The sequence below is a fragment of the Cryptomeria japonica genome, chromosome 7, assembly GCF_030272615.1.
Source record: "Cryptomeria japonica chromosome 7, Sugi_1.0, whole genome shotgun sequence".
Classification (NCBI taxonomy): domain Eukaryota; kingdom Viridiplantae; phylum Streptophyta; class Pinopsida; order Cupressales; family Cupressaceae; genus Cryptomeria; species Cryptomeria japonica.
In genome coordinates this window covers 98,674,768-98,698,606 of record NC_081411.1, presented here as the reverse complement: position 1 = coordinate 98,698,606, position 23,839 = coordinate 98,674,768, and positions in this window count along the sequence as shown.

The window sequence follows — 23,839 nt, the reverse complement described above, 5'->3', positions numbered from 1 at the left end:
ACTTCATTGTACTTTGATACATGAGATAATATATATGAGGAGATCCCATAGTTTGGATGGTTTGCATTTTGATATGTATGGAGTTTATGCTTAGATGGTGATTTCATGATTTATGCTTAGATGGATATTTGTTTTATGCTATATGTATGCATTGATGAGACGATTCCTTTATACATGTTTGTATAATGACTTATTCCTACATGATGTCTATGTGTATGTTGTATGAATGTGATGCTAACATATGGATGTAGGTTGATGTGTATGATGTGTTGATGTAATGCTTTATGTATGTAATGCCATGATGATGATGTATGCTTATGATGATATAGACAGGATCTTGTGCTTCATGTCAATATAATGATGAGATAATGATATGCAATGATGTTAATCTAATGAATGGATGATTTATTTATGTAAATGCATCTAGATGGTTTTTTAGATGAATGTAATATGGATAAACAAATGTAAAGTACAAATGTTGATATGATGATTTCTAAATGAATGCATATGTATAATGTATATAAAATGGTATGAACCAATGTTTGAGACAAAGGGTTTTTATGATTCTAAATGCCTAAATATGATGAATTAAAATGATAATGTGATGATAATGCAACTTATGGTTAATAACTGCACCTTAATGCAATTAAAAAGGGATAATGAATGCAATTTTTAACTAAATGAATAGATAAATGAATGCATGCAATGGTAAATGATAAAGGATAATAAAGGATGATAAAATGATAATTGATAACTGACACTAAATGAATGTATAGTAAATGGCTAATACAATCAAGGACAATTGGTTTATATGAATGAATCTAAACATCATGATTATACAATGATGAAATGATATAAGAAGACTAATGTTAATAAATGAAAATGAACTATATGCATTTTAAACAACTAAAATGATATGAAATGTACTTGATGCAAATGCAACTAAATGTAATGATGATGATATGATCATGATAGATGAATGCAAGGTTGTTTATACTATGCATGATGCACTGATGATGTATCAGAGTACTTGGTCGTGATTGTATCCAAAACTGGCTCAATTTTTGTATAATTGCTCATTTTTAACTTTGTTCACACTTGTATGCAAAATTATGCAAATAAATGAGTAAATGGATGGACGATATGCAACGGAATGCAATATAAATAGATGAGATGAAATGACGATCCATAGTGCTTTATTTTTTTCATCATCGAGCTTTTTAAAATGTTGTAAGGAAATACAAGCAACTTGACATAATGATTCAAGATGACCTGAGTATTCCTTACATGGAGTTTGATATAGCAAGTTAATACAAACAACTTGATATAATGGGTCAAGTTGACCTGAGTATTGCTTGCGGAATAGACAAGGGTCATCTCCTTTCATGCATGACTTGGATCCTCCTCCTTGATCTTGGGCTGATCATATCCTGAGACAAGTTCATACCGTAATAAGAGACAAAAACCTTTATCTAATTTGGTTGAGGTAGGAGGAACCAAAGAAAGAGAATTGTTCCTGTAAGTAGACAGTATATACATAAAGAATAAAGAATATGGATCCTTGGTAATGGTTCATGCTCATATGGTCGAGGTATACGTTGTAGTCAGCAAGCCGTAGTGATCTATGACTGTATTTTGCATAAGATCATGTAGCTTAGTGAACTTCCCACATAGACACCATTAGTACATGCCCCAAAACTTCATTGGAATAATGCGTCGAAGATACACAAACAATTCTGTAGGAACCTGATATGAATAAATGACCCCCAAATCAACCAAGTATTTGATAGCTTAAACAAAATTTTCTTGTCAAAGAAAATGTTATCTTGTCTTTGTTTTGGTAAGGAAGGATGCATCCTTGTTAAGACAATTTGCCTGTTTGATGTTGATTATTTGGTTGATTGGATAAGTGGTCATTGTTTGGAGTGTTTCACAATGTTTGTTTGGTATCTGCCTTGAAAAATGTATGTACAATGCGTTGCCATGTTTTTGGTATTTTCGATGTTTTCCAATGTTTTTGGATTTTGTGAGATAGTTTTGAATGTTTTTGGATTTTTTTTAATTGTTTTGAATGTTTTTGGTATTTTGTGAGATAGTTGAAAGAAGAACTCAATGAATCACAAAACAATGTAGAATCCACTTCCATCAATAGGTTAAGGGCATTGCCCCCAGTTTAGACATGATAATGAAAAAGTGAGATGCAAGATGCATGAAGTACTTTCTCGATTGCAGATCAATGACAAGCCATGGTTTGGGCGGATGGATGAGTGAATGCAATGAATGTGAGTGCAAAAAGCCTGAAAGACAATGGAGCCATAGCCTTACGAGTGGCTCCTATTTGCCAAGTTTTTACCATCGCACTTACCCAAGGTGCCACCGAAGTGGTTGTTCACCGGTTGGATGCATGAGTTTTTCTTTACTATTTTGTTGTTTTTGTATTTTCTTTAGGTCATTTATCTAAATGTTTTTGGTGTTTTGCCAATATATATGGGAGCCTGATGCTCTGTGTAGCTTATGTATAAAACCTTTTGAGGTGCATGCTATTGATCAGATCTGCTAGCGGTTCGCCTTCTGAAGTAGCCAACTGATATGCCCCAAACCCAAATACAACAGTGATAACATATGGACCCAGCCAGTTTGATTCAAACTTTCCCTGATGTTCTCTATTTGGTTGGTTAAGAGGATTCTCTCGAAGAACAAGATCACCTACCGTAGATGTACGAGGTCTAACTCGATGATTATAGCTTCTGCTCATGCGTTGCTGATAGGCCTTGAGGCAATTGTATGTAGCTTGTTGTTTCTCATCAAGTAGCTCTAAGTCCTGAAGATGGGATACTTTGTATGCTTCATCATCTATGAGATTGTGTAAGGAAACCCATAGTAATGGTATCTCAACCTCAATAGGTAAAATAGATTCTGCACCATAGACCAATGAGTAGGGAGTTGCGCCTATAGGGGTTCGGATGCTAGTTCGATATACCCATAGTGCTAGATTCAATTGAACATGACAATCACGACCGGAATCATTGACTGTCTTCTTTAGGATTCTCAATATGTTCTTGTTTGATGCTTCAACCTGACCATTGCCTTGTGGGTAATAGGGAGTGGAAAAGCGGTGTTGGATGTGAAATTTCTCACAGAGTTCACGGACATCCTAATTTTTGAATGGAAGCCCGTTATTTGTGATGATGGACATGGGTACACCATACCGGCAGATGATGTAATTGAGGATGAATGAGGCGATCTGCTTGCTAGTGACTTGGGTAAGTGGAACAACTTCGATCCACTTTGTGAAGTATTCGATGGCGGTAATAATGAATTTGTGGCCATTAGATGAAGATGGATGGATTTTACCCACAAGGTCAAGGCCCCATTGACAAAAAGGCCATGGTGTTGTGATGGGTTGCAATTCCTATGCTGGTGCATGTATCAGGTCTCCATGAACTTGGCATTTCTTGCACTTTCTGACAAAGTAATAGGAGTCTTTTTCCATAGATGGCCAATAGTATCCAATTCGCAGGAGTTTCTTGGCGAGTGACAGACCGCTTGCGTGAGTCCCACAAATTCCTTCATGTACCTCTTCCAAGGCCTTTTTTATCTCATCCTATTCCAAACATCGAAGGAGAGTACCATCAAGACTGTGTCGGTATAGGGTTTCAGCAATAATGGTATATCGAGTGGTTTGGTGAATGAAGGTTTTACGTTGGTTATTCGATTGGTTAGGAGGAAGTGTGTGATCGTGGAGGTAGGTATAGAACTCACCGTACCATGGGGATTCAAAACCAATAAGGTGACATATCATCTCAAATTTGGGGATATCATAAGCGAGAATCCAAAGCTATTCTACCAAGAACTCGTAGCGTGTTGAATTTTTTGGAAGATCTAGGAGGGATGCGATGGTAGCCATAGCATCAGCAGCTCGATTCTAATCTCTTGGTGTCTTCTCAAAGGTGATAGTAGTGAATGATGCCTTTAATTTGTCCACCATTTGTTTGTACGACATGAGTTTGTCATCTTTAGTCTGATATTCATCAGTTGCTTGTCGAATGACCAATTGGGAGTCGCCATATATTTGTAGTTCTTGTAACTTCCATTATTTGGCTAGCTTGAGTTCTGTGATCAAGGCCTCATACTCTGCTATGTTGTTGGTACATGGAAATGTGAGCCTGTAAGACTTCAGGATGCTGTCACCTTGAGGTGTGATAAATAGAATGCATGCCCCTGAGCCATGCCTAGTGTATGAACCATCAAAGTATACTTTCCATGGTTGTCCTATTGTGATCATGAATATCTCTTCATCTAGAAAATTGGAAATGAGGGGATGATCGCCTATGAGTGGTGCATCGGCCAACTGATCTGCAATTACTTGTCCTTTGATAGCTTTACGGTCCACATACTCGATATCAAATTCACTTAGAATCATCACCCATTTGGCCAAGTGACCTATCAATGCTGCTTTGCTAAGTAAATATTTGAGTGGATCAATCTTCGCAATGAGCTGTACCTTGTGTGTTAACAAATAGTGCCTTAGTTTAGTGGCTGCCAAGATTATTGCTAGGCAAGCTCGCTCAATAGGTGTGTAGTTGAGTTCATAGCCAACCAGTGTGCGAGAGATGTAGTAAACAATGCACTCTTTCCCTTCTGGATTGTGTTGTGCTAATAGTACACCCAATGTTGTACTTGTTGCTGATATATAGAGTAACAGAGGTCTACTTGGATCTGGTGGGATCAACAATGATTGTATCTTGAAAAGCCATCCATGAGTGAAAGCATGGCATGTCCTGCTGTTAGGTCCACTACTATGTCGATGTTTGGTAGGGGGAAGTCATCTTTAGGACATGCTTTATTCAAATCTCTGAAGTCAGTACAGATACAGATGCCCCCATTTGGTTTGCCGACAGGCACAATATTGGATTTCCAATCGGCATAATCAATTGGTCTAATAAAACCAACATCCAAGAGTTTCTTGAGTTCTGCTTTGACTAGTACTGCAATATGAGGATGCATCTTACAAAGCTTCTGCTTGACAGGTTTGGCTCCTTCTGCTATGGTGAGGTGATGCATGACTAAATCAGGATCAAGCCCAAGCATGTCTGCATATGACCATGCAAAGTTGATCTGACACTTTTGAAAGCACTCAATAAATTTAGGTTGTTCCTCTGGAGTTAGAAGAGATGCCAGATGTATGTGGTGAGGAGTTTCAGGAGTCCCCACATTGTATTATTTTGTTTCCTTGATGAGAATCATTTATCATTCTTGTTGTGTACTAGCAGGGAGAATGTCAAACCTTTCATCCGTCGGCGCCTCAGAGAGGTTTTCACCATTGGATACGCTCTTTCTTTTTACTTTTGTTGGATCAAACAGTGCCATAGTGTGGTTTTCACTGGAAGATCCATGTTTTATTGTTAGATTTTTGCAGCTAAAAGGTTTGGCATCTACCCCAAAGTATGTTGTGCTATTAAGTTCTATGGCAAATCCAGCTTTGTGATCCCTGCTTGGTATGTTATCCTATAGTTCCAAAAAGTTAATGATCACCTCATCATTTTGGAAATGATCAAGACATGGGGGATTAGGTTGGTTCCATTCGATGAGTTCAGGATGGATAATAGGCATTACCTCATCGATTAGGTTAAGTTCGTTAGATGTGTCAGTGAGGGTTAAGACGTTATGGTGAAGGTTGTTGATGGTACTCTCCCTATCAGAATCTGGCATAGGATGCGACGTAGGGTCTGTGGAAGATGTTTCTAGTTCAGGAACCCAAGAAGTCTTTATTTGTACTTCTCCATAAACAGGGATGTCTTTACGAGGTGGAGGTAGTGATGTGTCTTCCTCATCTGAAGTATTAAGCTAGATGGAATCAAATTCCCATTCATGTGAGTCAGTCTTTGAGTCACTTTTAGTATCTAATTACTATACCATACTGGGATGTCCTTTGAGTTAAACATTGCAGGTGTGTTTGACTGAACTACCATTGCAGATGAAATGATCGGTGCTGCAGGAAGGATGATGGGGATCAATGAATCCGATACGGGGAGTATCGATAGTGTTGACTCTGCTACTTCGACTGGAACTGTTGGTATCGTAGATACTGTTGTGGGTTCTGATATAGTTGCCACTGCTAATGGTGCTATTGATGTTATTGCTGTTGCTGGTGGGATTGATGGTTTGATTAGTGGGATGATGGGTATTGCAAGTGGTTGTGTTGGGATTTTTAGCCTCACTGGGGGAGTTGCGATGGTGTTTGATGCTTCTTTTATAATAAAAGGTGTCCTCTTTACAATAGGCTGATATAGTAGTTTGTTGGGTTTTCCTTTGAATCTAAGCTTAGGAAGGATATCTTTTTGAAAGCCTAGGCCTGTATTATCCTTGGGTTTTAATTCTGATTGCAGCAGTTCATGTCATCCTTGTTTGCAAGGTCCCAAAGCACTCTGACCATCATAACCCATTCTTTGCATAATGAGAAGGCCTTTTCCATACTGATCTATGGGAAACTTAGCTTGTGGAATATATGCGGTGATGGGATCTTTATAGATCCAATCTGCTAATTCCTCATCTCTGGTTTCTTCTTCTTGACTCTTTCCAAGGATGAAAGGCATCAAAGTACATGTTGGCTTGATTAGTGGTGTTTGAAGTAACCGTTGAGGTTTACCATGCATTCTAGGAGAAGTGGGCATTTGTCCCACACAAAAGAGTTGACTCAAATTGTATTCCCCAGGACCTTCCTTTGCTATTTTCATATTGAGCTTTTCTTGTTTAGGTATAGTGGTGTTTGAACTGGCAAGAGACGCTGGACTTATGTATGAGGTGGAGGATATGGCTTCTCTATTGTTAGGAACGGTAATCTCTAGTTGATGACTGATCTTATGACAATATGCAAAGGGGTTTGCATCGCCCAGGATTGTGATCTCTACACTGTTATGCAGGAACTTGATACACTAATGGTAAGTGGATGGAATGGCTTTCATGGCATGTATCCATGGTCTTCCTAACAATAGATTGTATGGTAGAGGAAAGTCCAGAACTTGACAGATAATGTGTTTCACCACAGGGCCCACTCAGATTGGTAGTACCACAGCTCCTTTGGATGAACGCTCTGCATCATCATAAGCTTTGATTGTGATCTTCTTGTGGGGATCCACTGATTCTATTGCATATCCCAAGGCTGTGACCAACTACAGTGTACAAATATTCAAGCCGGCTCCATTATCGATCAAGACTCGCTTGATCCTATGCTGGTTGATAAACCCTTCAATGTGTAGTGAGGCATTATGCGGTTGTTAGAAGGGTGTGTTGTCACTTTCAGAGAAAGTGAGACAAGGTGATGACCTTAGATTTCCAACCATGGCTTGGAACTAATCTGTATTTAGGTTTGCAGGGACTGACGCCTCTTGGAGAGCTTGATCCAAGATTGTTTTATGGAATGGAGATAGGCGTAATAGTTCTAAGATAGAGATCAATGCAAGCGTTTTTTCTAATTGTTCCACAAGGTTATACTACTTTGGGATAGATGGGGTGCCTTGTGGAGCTGCTTTTATAGTAATCTTGTTGTGACGTGTAACAACATTGCAAGTGGAGCTAGGATTTTTTATGGTTATAGTTGCAATTTGTTCACTGGCATCGCATAGGTGATTCACAGTATAATTATACGCGGCTTGCATATAATTGGTGGTATCTATGTTTCTCCCTGAAGTGGAAGGACCCCTTTGATCTTGTGATGGAAGTTTATTTTTAAACATAAGATGATCATTGTTTGTTGTCTTTGGGTCATGTCCTTCGATTTTGATTTCACCTTGGTCAATAAGATCTTGAATAAGATCTTTTAATTTATGACAATTGCTTGTCTTATGTCCTCTTCCTTGATGGAATTTGCAATGTTCAGTATCCCTCCACCATGAAGGTTTGACTTGAGGTTCATAATTTGATGTTTTGGGTAAGGTTACCAGATTTTGAGAAACCAGTTGATGTAACACTGTTTCGATGGGTTCCCCTAAGGGAGTGTATGTTCGCTTTGGTTTTTGTTGACACGGTCTGGGTTCACTATGAGATGTCATGCGGCCTTGATTTGGAGGAGCAACTATGTTAGTCTAAGGTGGGGGATTCTGTCCTGCGAACCAAACTACAGGTTGTGCACTTTTGATAGTTCTTGCATCCACAACCCCATCGTTGAGAGCATTTTTGTTTTTGTTCCAGAAACTTGGTTTCTCACTATTGAAGCGTGGGTGAGGACCATCCTTTGGCTCATTATAGATTTTGATAAGTCCTTTCTTGATGAGAGCCCGCTCACATTTCAAGCCTTTGGTGATCATGTCATTGAAAGAGTCTGTGTCTTTGATGTCCAAGTGAAATTCCATTTCTTCATTTAAGTTGGAAATAAATATTTCTACTAGTTCTTGTTTAGGTAACTGAAGAGAACGTCTGCTAGACATTTGACGCCATCATTGCAGGAATGCTGAGAATAGTTCACCTGGTTTTTGTTTAGTGTTACATAGAGCAACCATGGTGATATCACGTTCAATGTTATGAGAGTAATGTGCCAAGAACTTCTGAACTAGCTCTTCAAAGGTCCTAATGCCACCTGGTAGTTGGGAAAACCATGATGTGGTTGTTCCTCCCAAGCTTTGGGGAAAAAGTCGCATGAGGTACGTATCTTCATATGCCACTTCAAGGCAAGCTGAATGGAATTCTCTGACATGACCGCAAGGATCTCCTTTTCCTCTATACTTTTCAAACTTGGGTGTTTCAAACCCTTGCGGAAAAGGTGGCATATAAAGATTCCTATCAAAGGGATAGGGACAAATGTCATTGAGTGAAAATTGATTAGTCTTTACACCACTACGAAGTTTTTGCGTGAGATTTTCAACTTGTTGCCGCAACATCTCTATGTAATTTGGAGGAGGAGGTGGTGGTGGGTTACCTTGAGGAATGTTATACCTGATGCAATCTCTACCTCTTTCTTCCTCATTGCGACTTTGTCATTTTGATGCTTGTCTTAGTTGTGCAAGATCAAAGTCAGAGGGGAGTTTGGCTCCTTCTTGAGCAAGCTTTAAAAAGTGAGCATCCGCATTGCTTCTGAGTATTTCGTCAAAAAGTCTGTTAAAGAGAGGGTTGTGTTGAGCCCTTTCTATTTTTGTAGGAGTAGGAGTACTTGGGTTTTCGTTATTTGCATTCCCTCCAAGTGCTTCTTGAAATTCATTGATATTTTCCTCCTCTTCTTCTTCAATTTCTATTTCTCATTGCCTTGACTGTGATCGGGTATGAGCCATTTTGTTTATAAGTTTTTGTTGAAGTTTGGTGAAAATGATGATGAGTTTTTGATGAAATGAAAGATTGATGTTTGGTGAATTGTTTTGCATGTGGATCTCTAGCACTTAAAAGGTAGAGGTGACCAAAGTTCTTTCTTTGAATTGTTTGTTGTTTTTTATAAGGTTTGATGTGATAAGGTTTAGAGAAATCTAAGATGTGTTATAGACTTAACTGCCTAGTAATGAGAGGATTCACTCATAGACTAGTTTTAACCTATGTAGATATGTCTCTTAGGATGAGCTTATCCTAGATGTAGAAACAATCTAAAAAGTGATTTGTTGTGTTGATTCAAGCAATATCTAAAAGAGAACTTAGGACAAGAACTTCTTAATGTTTTGAGAGTTGAAATGAAGTGATGACGTGAAGGTGAGAAATGGATGAAATGTTTAACTTCAATAAAAGCTTTGTGTCACAAATGGAACAAATTCTACCTCTTCTCTTTCGAGCATTGGTGGCATTTCTCAAGCTATGTTGTATGTGATACAAATATCTGGAAACAAGTTGGGATTGATCTTGCCTCCTTGGTTTTTGTGATAACTTAGAGCTCTATATTGCATAAAAGCTCTGTGGTTCAATGACTCTTGATCAAATTTGTTTGATTTGCCTTGAAGGTATAGATGCATGTGACGTAGAAAAGCTCTATGAGAGACAAAGATTTGTCTATTTAGATAGAAGAAATTCCTCCTTTTGATTAAAGCCTTTGAGCTCAATGTTCTTCTTTTCAAGTTGACATGTTGATGAAGATTCTTCTTTCTCAAGATGTGAAGAATGATCATAAAGTTTGATACTTTTCTCTTTGTTTTTGATCTTTTGGTGGTTTTTGAAAAATGTTTGGTTGGATGAATACTTGTTTTGATTTTTTGATTTTATGATGTTTCTTTGACAAGAAAACAAAGCAAGCACACAAACACAAGAATGTTGCCTCAAAAGGCACAAATGAGTATGGGTCTAGATCAACCCAATCCTTGGACTTTTTATGACCCTTTCCTTTAAGTGTATTTTAAGTGTTTTTCTTTCCAAAGCCTGAAGTCAGCTCAATTTGCACTTGGTCTTGACAAAAACGGAAACACTTCAAACACTTTGTATCCCTAAGGTCAAATGGCTAATTGCGATAAATTGAGCCCACATCTTGATATTTCTTCGACTTTGGTACTACATACCTTATGAATCCCACCGTGGTAGGTAAGGATGTGATATACTAAGTCTTGCACGAGCATAACAAATAGATGATCCCTATGATGGGGGAGTCACCATTTTCATCAAGCAATAAGTGACTTTTCAAAAAGCTATGTTTCTACTCAAGGAAATATGTATGGTGAGTATCTTGGGAGCAAAACCATATATGCTCTTGCATTGAATTATATCACAAATCTCCTCAATCAATAGAATAGGTGGGCTACTACTTAAAGGTGTTTAGTCATTTTCGATGTCCTTGGACATAAGTTCATTCTGCAGTGACTCACTTAAGAGCCTTGGAACTTGTGGTGGGGCCCATTTATCCTTTCAGCAAGTTACACTATAGGAACAGCTATACCCAAGGCTACAACTTTCGCTCTCACCTGATTTCTATAGCGGCTCGAAGGATTTACCGCGCGAGGTCGTTCCAAAGAGTGATGTGTATCTTGGCAGGCCTCTCTTAAAAAGATAAAAAATTGAGTGTTACTAACACTTTTCTCTTGCACCTAGGACCACAAAAGCCAAGGGAGAGGATAGTGTGTGTTAGAAGTAGGACCACTTGACCAACTTTTTGCACAAGTGTGCCAATCACAAAAAGCACTTGTTCTTTTTAACTGATTTTCATTGCAATGTGATCTAACTATTTGGAGATGTTGCTCCAACAATCATGGTGTTCTTTTTAACTTTCAAATGATGTGTTGTAAACTAGGAACTTGAAATCCTGGTCAACTAAATTGAAAAACACGTTTTTGCTTGAAGTAAAATCGCTTGCAAAATGAGACAAATGGATTGTGAAATTTTATTTGCACCAAAATGGAAGTGTTGATTGTAAATCTTTAGTTTGATGCAAGAAATAAATTTTCCTTGTTGATTTTAAGCACCAAAAGAAAATTGAGCCTAACTTGCAAGAAAACAAAGGTTGTTTTTGTTCAGTTTTAGAGCACCAAAAACAAATTTGTCCTAACTTGCAAGAAATGAAAAATTGCTTTTGTTCAATTTTAGAGCATTAAAAACAAATTTTTGCTTTTTTAAAGGAGTTAGTTTAGACCTGCACAAAAAGTGAATAGTTAGTAAAATCCACGCATAGGGAGGGCTTCCATATGCCTAAAAAAATAATTTTTTTCGGTTACAAGGTCTTCCTTAATATGTTCTGTTACAATAGCGCTAGTCTGTGTGAAAATAGAAGCACTATTTAACCAAAAACATGTTATTACAGAGACAAAAGCACTGAAAGAAAAACTTGACAGTAAATGCAAAAGTGCCAGAACAAGCGCAAAAGCACTAAAACAAGCACAAAAGCACTAAGTGAAGGTCAATAGTGCCAAACTTGAGACAATAGTGCTATTATAAAAATAATAGCACTAGAATAACAAGTTGCAATAGTGCTACAACGCTATCAAAAGCGCTAAAGTGCGACCTGTGTGTCAAGTTCAACATTCAAACATGTTAGTTGGTTTAAAAAAAATATTTTTGGATGCTTGGATTCACATCGGGTTCACCAAATGATGCTCTGCAAAACTGACAAGTTAGATGAAAACCTGTGGTGAGTATAACACACACAAACAACAAGAAACAAGTGTTAAAGTTAGTGTTATTCAACCAAAGATTAACCTAAGCAGGCATATCAAAAGAGATACTAAAAGCATGAGAGAATATTTAACTAGGAAAGTAAATATGATGAGGCATATCCAAATACCTCCTAACATGCTCTTAGCTCCTTCTCCTTTGTTCCTCTCCTCTCCAAGTTTCAAACTAGTGTAGCTCTCAACAACATTTTGTACTATGGATGCTTATGGAGGTTTGAGATTGAAGTATTTGCTCTAAATGTGAATAAAAAGCTAATACTAAATGCTATGATGCTAAAATGATTTATTTTTAAACCAAAATGACACGATATTAGTGATTTGTGCTAAATGCTCTCTAAAATTCTCTATAACTTAGATGCATACAAGTTTTAGGATCTGGATTAAGAAGAAATGGGCTCTATTTATAAGAAAAATGGAGCAATGGATGGTTGAGATTGAGTAATCTCAACAAGGGTCAGGATTGAATGATTTGAGATCCATGTGAGGGATTTCAACCCAATCCCGGGATGACAAGTGTCAATGTGAGATAGGTTGAGAGGAGAGGGAATATGCATTAAATGCTTGACATGACTTGAGAGTTAACTTAGGAGTTAAGGTCAAGGTTAGGTTGAATGAATAATTTCTTTATTCAAAGAATAAAGCTTTTATCCAATGGATAAACTCTTGTGCAAAGGCAAATGGGATAAACATGGTCAAAGCAATAAATGCTTGAGGAGACACATGAGTACAAGTTGAAATAACCATAAATGGTTATGTAAGAGCCATTAGTGGTTTTGGAAGACTTTAGAGGTTAATTTGTTGAACACACAAAGCATTAATTGCTTTTCAAAGACTTTGGAGTCTTTGAGAAGTGACTCCAAGTTGCTTAGGCATGTGACAATAATTAGGGGATGGATTAGGTTAATTAGGAAGGGATTAGAAGAATCTAGAAGGGGGTTTAGGAATGCAAGTGGATTTGGTGGGTGAGGGAAAATAGGATTTTTATTTAAAATAAATTAATTTATTTCAATAAATGTGTGCAAGTTGCATTTGTAGGAAAATGCAAGTGGGGGGGAATAAATGATTTAAATAAATGTTTTATTTAATTTATTTAAAAGAAGAAAGAGGATTAAATTGAATAAATATAATTTATTCATTTAATTGATTGTGAATTTGGTTTAAAGAATTAATTAAAATAAATTGAATAATTTATTTAATTAATAGGAGAATGTTTGAAGATGAATTAATTAAATATTAGTTTAATTAAGTGATGGCTAGTGGATTTTTAATTAAATAAATAGCAAATATTCATTTAATTAAACTGAACAGATTTATGTGACTACACTTATTATTTCATCATACCATCAGGCTATTCAAATGAATAGAAGGTGACGTGTTATCAAAATAATTCTCCTTCATTTCAAATTATTTTACCAAAATATCATCCTCTTTCTCCAAGGTATTCTCATGAGGGGGGAACATATTAAGAGAATAATGCATGCCATCCTCCAATGGTTCATCCCAAATAGGGAGGTCATTTAGAGAAGTGTTAAAAATATTCTCTTGCATCAATATGTCCTCTTTAGGGAGAGAAATTTTGGGACAAGAATTATTGGTAGATTCATAATGGGGGTTTTCATATATCTCAAATCCTTTTTACTTAATAACCTCCTCTTGTGAAAATAAATTTGACATTTTTCCCAATCAAGAAAAGGAAACTGTAGTGTCATAAAATTGCAACCCCTGCAATTTTAATCACGGGTCCTCACCTTGGTGATGACATCTCCTTCCTTAGTCGAGACCTATTTTTGCATCTCCAACCCTTCTCTCTCTCTCCTCATGTCTTGTGTCTGCTTAGACCCTGTCCAGGCCACAAAATAGGGTAGGATAGGGGAGTGGTGCCCCTGTCCCCCATAGGAAAAGGTTGTGGCACCCCTGTCCCCCTAGGATAGTGGCGTGGTGCCACTGTCCCCATCTCCTAGGGTGGTCCTATGTGTGGGTTGTCAGATCTCCTATGCACTTCTTATCTTCAGGGTTTGTTATTCTTCTTTGTCGCCCTTCAGTGGTTGAAAGTTAATCCTTGAGATATGTATAAAAGGGAATTAAATACCCTCATTCAAGGACATATGGATAGCACATAGATAGAGGACAAATGATAAGAGATAGAGAGCATAAGGAGAAGATACAATATTTCAAGGTTATTATCAAGCATTCAAGCCTTCTTCATTCATCCATTGGAGCAACATTACAACATTCATTTGCAAGCATGTGTGTGTGTTAGGTTTTTGCCATGTTTCATGCCATTCCATACAACATTTGTGGTTACATTCAAGAAGCAAAACAATCATCATCAACAAGTTGCATATCTACAAGGTATACGTCTCCATTGTGTACATTCAAGCATTTGCAATTACTTTCTTTCTAGGTTGATTCCTCAACCAGGGTTTGAATAAGCCAAACCCCTATCCACAACCCCCATTTCCTCTCTTTCTATGTGTAGGTTGTAGGTGTGTAGCTGTAATTGTAGGTTTGGGCTTCATTTGCAGAGATAGAAGAACCCTTTTCATTTCACGGATTTTGTGGCGGACCATGTACATTCCCGCCACGGTCCCGATGACTTTTATCTGAATTTGCAAGGAATATCCACATCAATTTAATTATATCAGACCCTATGTTACAACGTGATCCCAAATCGGTAGCTCCTCATTTCACTCATTTCTTCTCTCTTTTCTGCATAGTCAATAAGTCAACTTTCTCATTTACAAAAGAGGGTAAATCACATTTCAACCACTTGCAAACTACTCAAAATTCACATCCTTGATTCTATTGGATTTGGATCTAGTGGATTCAACCCCTCTTTTGAATGTAAAGTCCTCCTCCAAGTGAAGATCATCCCAGTGGCTTCCTTTCTCTCTCCTAGGTGGGGAGTCACTAGGATCCAATTTTCCACTTTACATTTTGGTGAACCTGACATCTTACACATTAATTCTTATTTCTCATTCTTAGATCTGATTAATTGTAGTTTGAATTTCAAATTTTCATTTTCAAGTTTGATCTATTTGCAAATTTTAGAGGTTAATTGCATAAAAACCCTAATTTTTTATTTTGAGGAAATTAAGCTTGTTAAAGTGCAAAATTGTAATTGCTTGTCTCAGATCTAATTTCTATTTTAAAATTGCAATTCAAATTAGTCTCTTTATTTTTAAAATTTAGAGGTTAAATCATAAAACCCTAATTTTTAAGACCTTTGACTAAAATTTTGACTGATGTAGACATCTCCAAATTAGTTGTTTTTTTGGATTCCACATTAAAATCATAGTTTCTATCATCCCTGAAAATTTTTAAAAAGGTTGGTCGGACCATGTGCGTTCCCGCCACAATCCTCAGTTTTTTTCCCAAAATTTTGGGAGATGAAATTCACTATATTTTTCTTCTTAGATCCATAAAATCAGCACACTTTATCAATTTTAATACTCTCTAAGGTCGAGCACAAATTCAAATTTTAGAATTAATTTTCATAAAAAGGTCCTAATTTTAGATTTTCTTTTCTTGCAAATTCAGATTTCACTTAAGAGACTTTTAATGGCAATTAATAAATTGGATTTATTTTCTCTTTCACATGTGATTACATTATTTTTTCCATATATTTATCATGTGTCAGAAAATAGTTTTTTCCATTCTTGTTGCTTCTCTTTCTTCATAGCACTTGGTTATATTGTGTTGTTAGGATTTCCAAATTATTAGAGCTCAAAACTTTCATGTATCATTTATGTTGCATTATGGTGATGTTGTTAACAAAATGCATTTATTGTGTTAATCATCTTAAAGATTTTGTAGATCCTAACCCGTGTACCTCTCCTAGGGTATCTTGTGTGAAAGAAATGAGATCTAATGCTTTACTCAATGATCTTTCTACAAGAGAGAAAGCATTGGAAAGTAATATGGAGCCATCTACTTTTTCTACACACACCCTGGAGCAAAGGGAGCAATATGACAACATCAACATTTTTACATCTTTAGATCTCCCTTATTCTCCTAAGACCTATCTTCAACATCAAAGCCTTTTTTAGGGAGGATGATATCATGCATTTTATTCATGACCTTTCTCCTCACATTGAAATCACTAAAAATGATCTCTTAGATGATGAAAATGTTCCTCCTCAATCTTCCAAAAAAGATAAGCTTGATAAAGGAAAATATATTCTCATTCCACATGAAATTCCTCCATCTACAAATCCTTTTTTGCCTCCTTACACATCAGATTTCAAAGAAATTCATGATCATGTTCCTCCATCTAGTCAATTGCAACATTCTTATAGTCATGGCTTTCATATCATTACACAACAAGGTTTTAAAGGACAAGGAATTGGGAAATTTGAGCATGAAACTCATGTCCCTATAAACCCTCCTACACAAACTAGTACAAGAGGCCTAGGAAGTGGTACCCCTCTTTCTATGGATGAACTCCTTAGACTTCAAAAATTTCAAGATTACCTTCAAAAACAACAAATTAAGAGAGCCTACAAGAATGCTTCTTCTTCAAAGCGTCCTTTTTGTTCATTTCATCAAACACATGACCATAATGCTGATGATTGCACTAATTTTCAAAAATCTATTCAAATGGCATAGATAGTGACAAAATTAGAATTATGGATAATGAAACTCCTTCTTCTAACAAACCCTCTTCTTCATGGGAAGATGATATTTACCATCCCGATAGATTAGCTACAAGAATCTATTGGAGGTTAGAATATGACAAGAACATTTCCTTTCCTCCTGAAAATAAAAACAAAAATCTTAAGCAAGTGAAAGATATTGAATATTGTATTTTCCATGATTTATATTCACATTCTATTGGAAAATGTTATGCATTTAAGAAATTTGTTCAACTAAAATATGATCTCATACACATTTGTGTCACAGAGGATCTAGTTGTATGTCTTGGTAAACACATTGTGCCTTAGAAATTCCTTTCCCTTCATGTTACTCTTCACCCTATGGCATAATTAGCCCATTTACCGGGAGCTCTTTATCATTAGTGGTGATAATATGTCACTTTAACACACTTTGGGGAAGGAACATGAAGTCCATTTTACTTCTTCCTTAAACTTATCTCTATCTTTGTGCATTATTCATTATTAGATCTCTTTTCTTGCATAGAATTATTCTTATATAAGCATATAATTGTTCTTTAGTTTTCCTCTTTGCCTAGAGAGGGTCATATTTTCATGAGTACTGCACTTCCTCTCTTTCATTCATTCTCTTGGAAATATTATCTCTTCTATGGTTTTGATTATTTGCAAGTATGATATGCTCCTTAGCAAGGAATGATCTCTTGGGAGGTATGTGTCATTTCCTTGAAAATATTTGTTTTACTTGGATGGAATATCACTTGAAAGTAGTCACCATCAGAATATGTGTAATATTTCTCCTTGTTCTCCTCACTTGGGGGGCAAGGATGTTTTCTCCTTTCCCTTACATCATAATTTATTTTAGGGGCTGAATTTTTCATATATGATTATCATTTATTACAATGGTATTCTTTTATGACTAATCCCCCTTGGGGAATGTGTGATGATTTTTCTCTCTTCTTTTCAAAGATTACCATTTCTTGAGATGTGTATTTTACATTTACTAATGTCTTTTCTTGCATGTGTTCATGTAAGTTCATTGCACATTTTCTTATGTCTAAATCTCTCTCTAGTAGATTGTGTAAGCTCTTCTCATTATCCCTTAGCTTGGGAGGAAATGATGTCTTTCTCTTTCTCTAGGGATCTACTTTATCCTATAAAGTGGATGGTGTGAGTTCTATTACTTGATGTCATTCCTTGTCTAGAATTGTTGGTTATTGGCTTAAGGATTCCCTCTTATACAAGAAGTGTTAATCCTTGACTACGACCTCTTTTTACACTTAGTAATGTACATCTATGATAAATCTAACCAGCCCTCTGGGGGATAAACATGAGTCATCCCTAATCAAGAATCCCTTTCACCTAGAAATAGGAGGAAGGACTAGCATATGTCTAAGACAACTCCTCTTGGGGGTGGATGTCTTTTTGAACAAAGTTCTCTTATCCTCCAAGGATCACCTTTACACTTACATAAAGATAATTCCTTTAAACTATCCTATCCTTTCTTGAAGAGTATTCCTCTCTTGCTTGGATTTATGACATTGTTGCATAGCAAATATCTTCTTTGTGATGAAGGTATATATATCCTTGTTCTACTTTCCTTAAGATATCAACATTATTCTATGTTGACATCTTAAGGAGGGGCACCTGCACTACTCCTTTGTACTATACTTTTCTCATGCATTGAATAGTAAGATATTCTTGGAACCAGAGGGAAACCTCTTAGAGAAAGATGTCATCACTTTTTGTACATTGGGTCATTCTTAGAACTAGAGGACGGTCTCCTAGACAGAGATGTCTTCACTTCTTCTTGTCTTGTATAGTGGGTCATTCTTGGAACCAAGGGGAAACCTCTTAGAGAAAGACGATGCCACTTTTCTCTTATGTGGGGTGATTATTCTCAAAACCAGAGCATGGTCTCTTAGAGAGAGATATCACACCTTTCTTGACACTTGTACTATACATTCTATGCAGGTTGTTACATACTCGGGCATAGACTCCTATGAGGTACTTCAAACATCACTTGCACAAATGCACATGAGGTTGAGTGGAACTAATAGATTTCTCACTCTCTCTCTTTACATGGAGCACCTAGGCAAGATCTAGGGGCAAGATTTTCCATGTTCTTCTATCCATGGATCACCTATTTTTAGGGGTGACACGTCTATGGTTTCTTTCTTTTTCATTTTTCTTCTCATGGATCACCAAAGTGTGTATTCATGTTCTCTCTCTTCTTTCCTCTCATGAACTCATAGTTTTACTTTTGATAGTTCATGGATGATGTCATCTTTTCTCTTTTATATGGTCACTTGTGTTTATGTGATGGCATTGGTCTTTGTGTCCCGATTAGTTGTTGAGATGTTTGAGCTCAAGGTCTCTTTGGCTAATTAGTTTTGTCGTCTTGTGTCTTGTTCTTGTCATGTGTCTTTTTGTGCTTTTTCTTTGTTTTGTGTTCTCTTGCATATATCGACATGAGTTAAGACCCTAATATTAGGGCTTTTTCTCCTCAATATTAGTGATGTCTAATACTCCTCATGTTTTTTGCTACACATCTCTCTTTTCTTCTACTTTACCGGTAGTAGTGGCATGAGCCATACCCCTACTAAAGTGGGGGCTAAATGTAGTGTCATAAAATTGCGACCCCTACAATTTTAATCACATTTGGGGTCCTCACCTTGGAGACGACATCTCCTTCCTTAGTCGAGACCTACTTCTGCATCTCCAACCCTTCTCTCTCTCTCCTCATGTCTTGTATTTGTTTAGACCCTCTCCAGGCCCTAAAATGGGGCGGGATAGGGGTGTGGAACCCCTATCCCCCCTAGGAAAAGGGTGTGGCACCCCTATCCCCACCTCCTAGGGTGATCCTATGTGTGGGTTGCCTGATCTCTTATGCACTTCTTGTCTTCAAGGTTTGTTATTCTTCTTTGTTAGCCTTCGGTGGTTGAAATTTAATCCTTGAAGCATGTATAAAAGGGAATTCAATACCCTCATTCAAGGACAGATAGATAGCGCATAGATAGAGGACAAATGAGAAGAGATAGAGAGCATAAGGAGAAGATACAATATTTCAAGGTCAATATCAAGCATTCAAGTCTTCTTCATTCATCCAGTGGAGCAACATTACAAGATTCATATGCAAGCATGTGTGTGTGTTAGGGTTTTGTCATGTTACATGCCATTCAATACAACATTTGTGGTTACATTCAAGAAGAAAAGCAATCATCATCAACAAGTTGCAGATATACAAGGTATACATCTCCATTGTGTACATTCAAGCATTTGCAATTACTTTCTTTCTAGATTGATTCCTCAACCAGGGTTTGACTGAGGAAAAACCCTATCCACAACCCCCTTTTCCTCTCTTTCTATGTGTAGGTTGCACGTGTGCAACTATAATTGCAGGTTTGGGCTTCATTTTCAGAGACAGAAGAACCCTTTTCATTTTGCGGATTTTGTGGCGGATCATGTACATTCCCACCACAGTCTCGATGACTTTTATCTGAATTTGCAGGGAAGATCCACATCAGTTTAATTAGATCAGATCCAAAGTTACTATGTGATCTCGAACCAGTAGCTCCTCATTTCACTCATTTCTTCTCTCTTTTCTACATAGTCAACAAGTCAAATTTCTCATTTACAAAAGAGGGTAAATCACATTTCAACCACTTGCAATCTACTCATAATTCACATCCTTGCTTCTATTGGATTTGGATCTAGTGGATTCAACCCCTCTTTTGAATGTAAAGTCCTTCTCCAAGTGAAAATCATCCTAGTGGCTTCCTTTCTCTCTCCTAAGTGGGGAGTCACTAGCATCCTAATTTTCCACTTTACAAAAACTTACAATGAAAGAAGTGACTCTAGATGCAATCCACAAGATAACTTATAAATTAGGGTTTTTGTATATTCAACCACCAAAATTTATGTAGTTCAAATGAGATCTAGGAGGGAAAATTTGAATTTTGAATTTTAAAATTTGAATAACGCAAAATTCTAGGAAAAATGATTATTTAATAAAAATTGAATTAAAGAATAAAGAGAAATAATGCAATCTTCTAGTAAATTGAAAATGAAAATTATCCAAAAGAGACTGAATTTCAAAATTAGGGCCTAGTGAAAATAACCTCTTAATTTTAAATTGAAAATTGGAAATAGGGAAGATTTAAATATAAAATTAGGGTTGTCCAAAAATAACCTCTTAATTCTAAAATTTAAAATATTGAAATGTTGAAATTTGAGATTTGAAAGGATTAATTTAATTTTAAAAATTAGGACTCTTTTAATTAACCTCTTAATTTTAAAAATTTAAATTTGAAATCGTCCACAAGAGAATTAAGTTTAAAATTAGGGTCTGTAGAAAGAACCACTTAATTTAAAATTTAAATTTGAAAATAGATCTAAGATTGGAATTTGGAAATTGAAAAATTGTAAAATGCACAAGATTAATTGAAATTTAGAAATTAGAGTTTTTTTAATTAACTACTTAATTTTAAAATTTAAATTTGAATTTTGATCCAAAGTTACAATTTTTGAATTTTAATTTTAATTTAGCAACTAAATTTGAAGGGGGAAATTCAAAATTTAAACAACCCACAAGATCAACTTTAAAAAAAATTTAAATTAGGATTTTTGAAATTAACCACTTAATTTTAAAAATTAATTGTGAAATTTGACTTGTTGATGAAAATTTGAATTTGCAAATTGAATGAATGTTCGGATCTGAAATAATTAATCCAAATTAAGCAATTCACAAGCTTAATTTTAAAAATCATAATTTGGGTTTTAATTAAATCAACCTCTAAATTTTGAAAATTTGCAAGGAAATCAAACTTGTAAATGAAAATTTAAATTTTAAATTGCATACATTGAGATCTGAAAACAAAAAATCATAATTCATGGTGTAAGGAGTCGAGTTCACCAAAATATAAAGTGGAAAATTGGGAGCTTAGCGAATTCGCCACTTGTAAGGGGGAAATTTACTAAGCTCAATTATCACTTGGAGGATTTTACATTCAATAGAGGGGATGAATCCACTAGATCCAATCCTAAATGATGCAAGGATTGAATACTAAGTGGATTGGTTGAAATTGGGATGTGGTTGACCCTCTTTTGTAAGTTGAATAAGTAAAATGCTAAAATTGAAGACAAAGTATGAGAAAAAAGTGAGCTACAAATTTGGGATTCAGTTGTGCACCTAGATATGAGAAGTTTGAGATGATTCAGAGCTTTTCCATGAAATTGAGCAAAAGTTATAGGGAGTGTGTGTCCAGATAGGGGCGCCCTCCACTTGGTCCTCCAAACTTTCTCCGCATCGAAAAGGGTGTTTCCATCTCTACAAATAAAGCTTAAATCTAGAAGTATAGTTGCGCACCTGCTTCTTACACACAAAAAGAAGAAGAAAGGGGTTGGGAATAGAGGTTTGCCTAGGTCAAACCCTGGTTTGGAATCAACCTTGAAAGAAATACTACAAATGCTTGAAATAAATGATGGAAAGGTATACCTTCAGATCTTCAATAGATGATAATGATTCTTTGCTTCTTAGATGTAATCACATATGTTGTATGAAATGGCATGGGCATGACAAAACCCTAAAACACACATACATGCTTGCAAATGAATGATGTAATGTTGCTCCAAAGGATAGATAAGGAATATGCAGCCTTCAAGAATGAATGCTTGATGCTTGAATGTAGTCTCCTTTCCTTGTCCACTTTGTCATGTTATCTCTTTTGATGGTATCTTATGCCAAATGAAAGGGGAAGACCTCCTTATATACTTACTTATCATCAATTGTTTAATTTTCTAACATAGGTCGACATGGGGAAGGAATTTCCCACTCATATTTGAGATAGGGTATAGGGGCCAAAATAAGTCTTGACTAGGGAGGACCAAAGCATGGTGCCGTAGTCCTACCTTAATTTACGCTAGGGAGAAGGGGCTATGAAAGTTGTAAGATAGAAAAATGAAGCCTGGTTGCATAGGGGAGGCATAAATAGGTCCCGATCAAGAATGAAGATGAGACCAATAAGGTGGGGGCCCAAAATGTGGTCAAAATTGCAAGGGGTACAATTTTAGGATGCTACATCAGTAAAGGGAATTATCCAATTGATATTTATATTAATATAAATAAGATATACATATAATAGTTAAGAGTTTGAAGTTAGCAATTCCAAGACAAGAACAAAAACTAATTACAAAATTCCCAAGAATTATATAGGGCTAAGCCAGAAGCACTAAAGTTCAATTTTTGGAAAAAACTACTAGAAGAATAACTAGACAAGTTAGCAGAAAATATCAAGGAAGACTGAAAATTTTGTAATAGATATTAACCAACTGAAGAAGGGGAACCTAGAGAGAAATACAGGAGTGTGTATGGCCAAATCAATTTGCTTTGGCATAGGGAATCAATCAATCTCTTGGGATAGTTTATCTCCACTGCTTGCCCAAATGTCTCAGAGCTCTTCTACGCATTCCATCATTCTCTCCTCTAAAGAGAGATCTGCAAACCCATAAAAATCAAGAAATTTTACTATCCAATCTTCACTTTCAATTTTAGTCTTTTTGAAGAGAGCCCAAGCGAAATTAGCATTCCTCTCAACAATGAGACTGTTGTAATTGAAAGTCCGCATGTCCTTAATATATAAGATAGGGAGCCTTGGTGGTTTTTCTCCATTCTTAAATGTCACGCCAAAAACTGTTGGTAGAGGAATTATCAATTATTCATCAATGTTCCTCAGAACTTGATCTAGGCCCCCCAATAGGTTAGAGTTGAAGACTTTCCTGCATAATATCTCATATTTCCTCTTTGAAAGGCTGAAATGAAGCAAGTTGGCAATAAAGACCACGAGGATACCAGTATTCACCCTATATTTATTGTTAGTTCTCAAACAAGGGTCACCCAAAGTTGAATTAACCACCTTGCAGATGACAAAATGATAATTCATTGAGACCTTTTGCATCCCTTTTTCACTGATTTATCCTAAAAATATTATTTGCCTCTTTGAAGACTTGGAACAAATAGGGGAATCAATAGCCACAGTACCCAAGCCGAACCTGTAATAATCAAAAAACAAAAGAGAGAATCGGCCACAAGCTAAAACAAAAAGTAGAAAGAATAGAATGAATATTAGAAAGCTTGCTAGAGACAGAAATTTCATGAAACAAAGA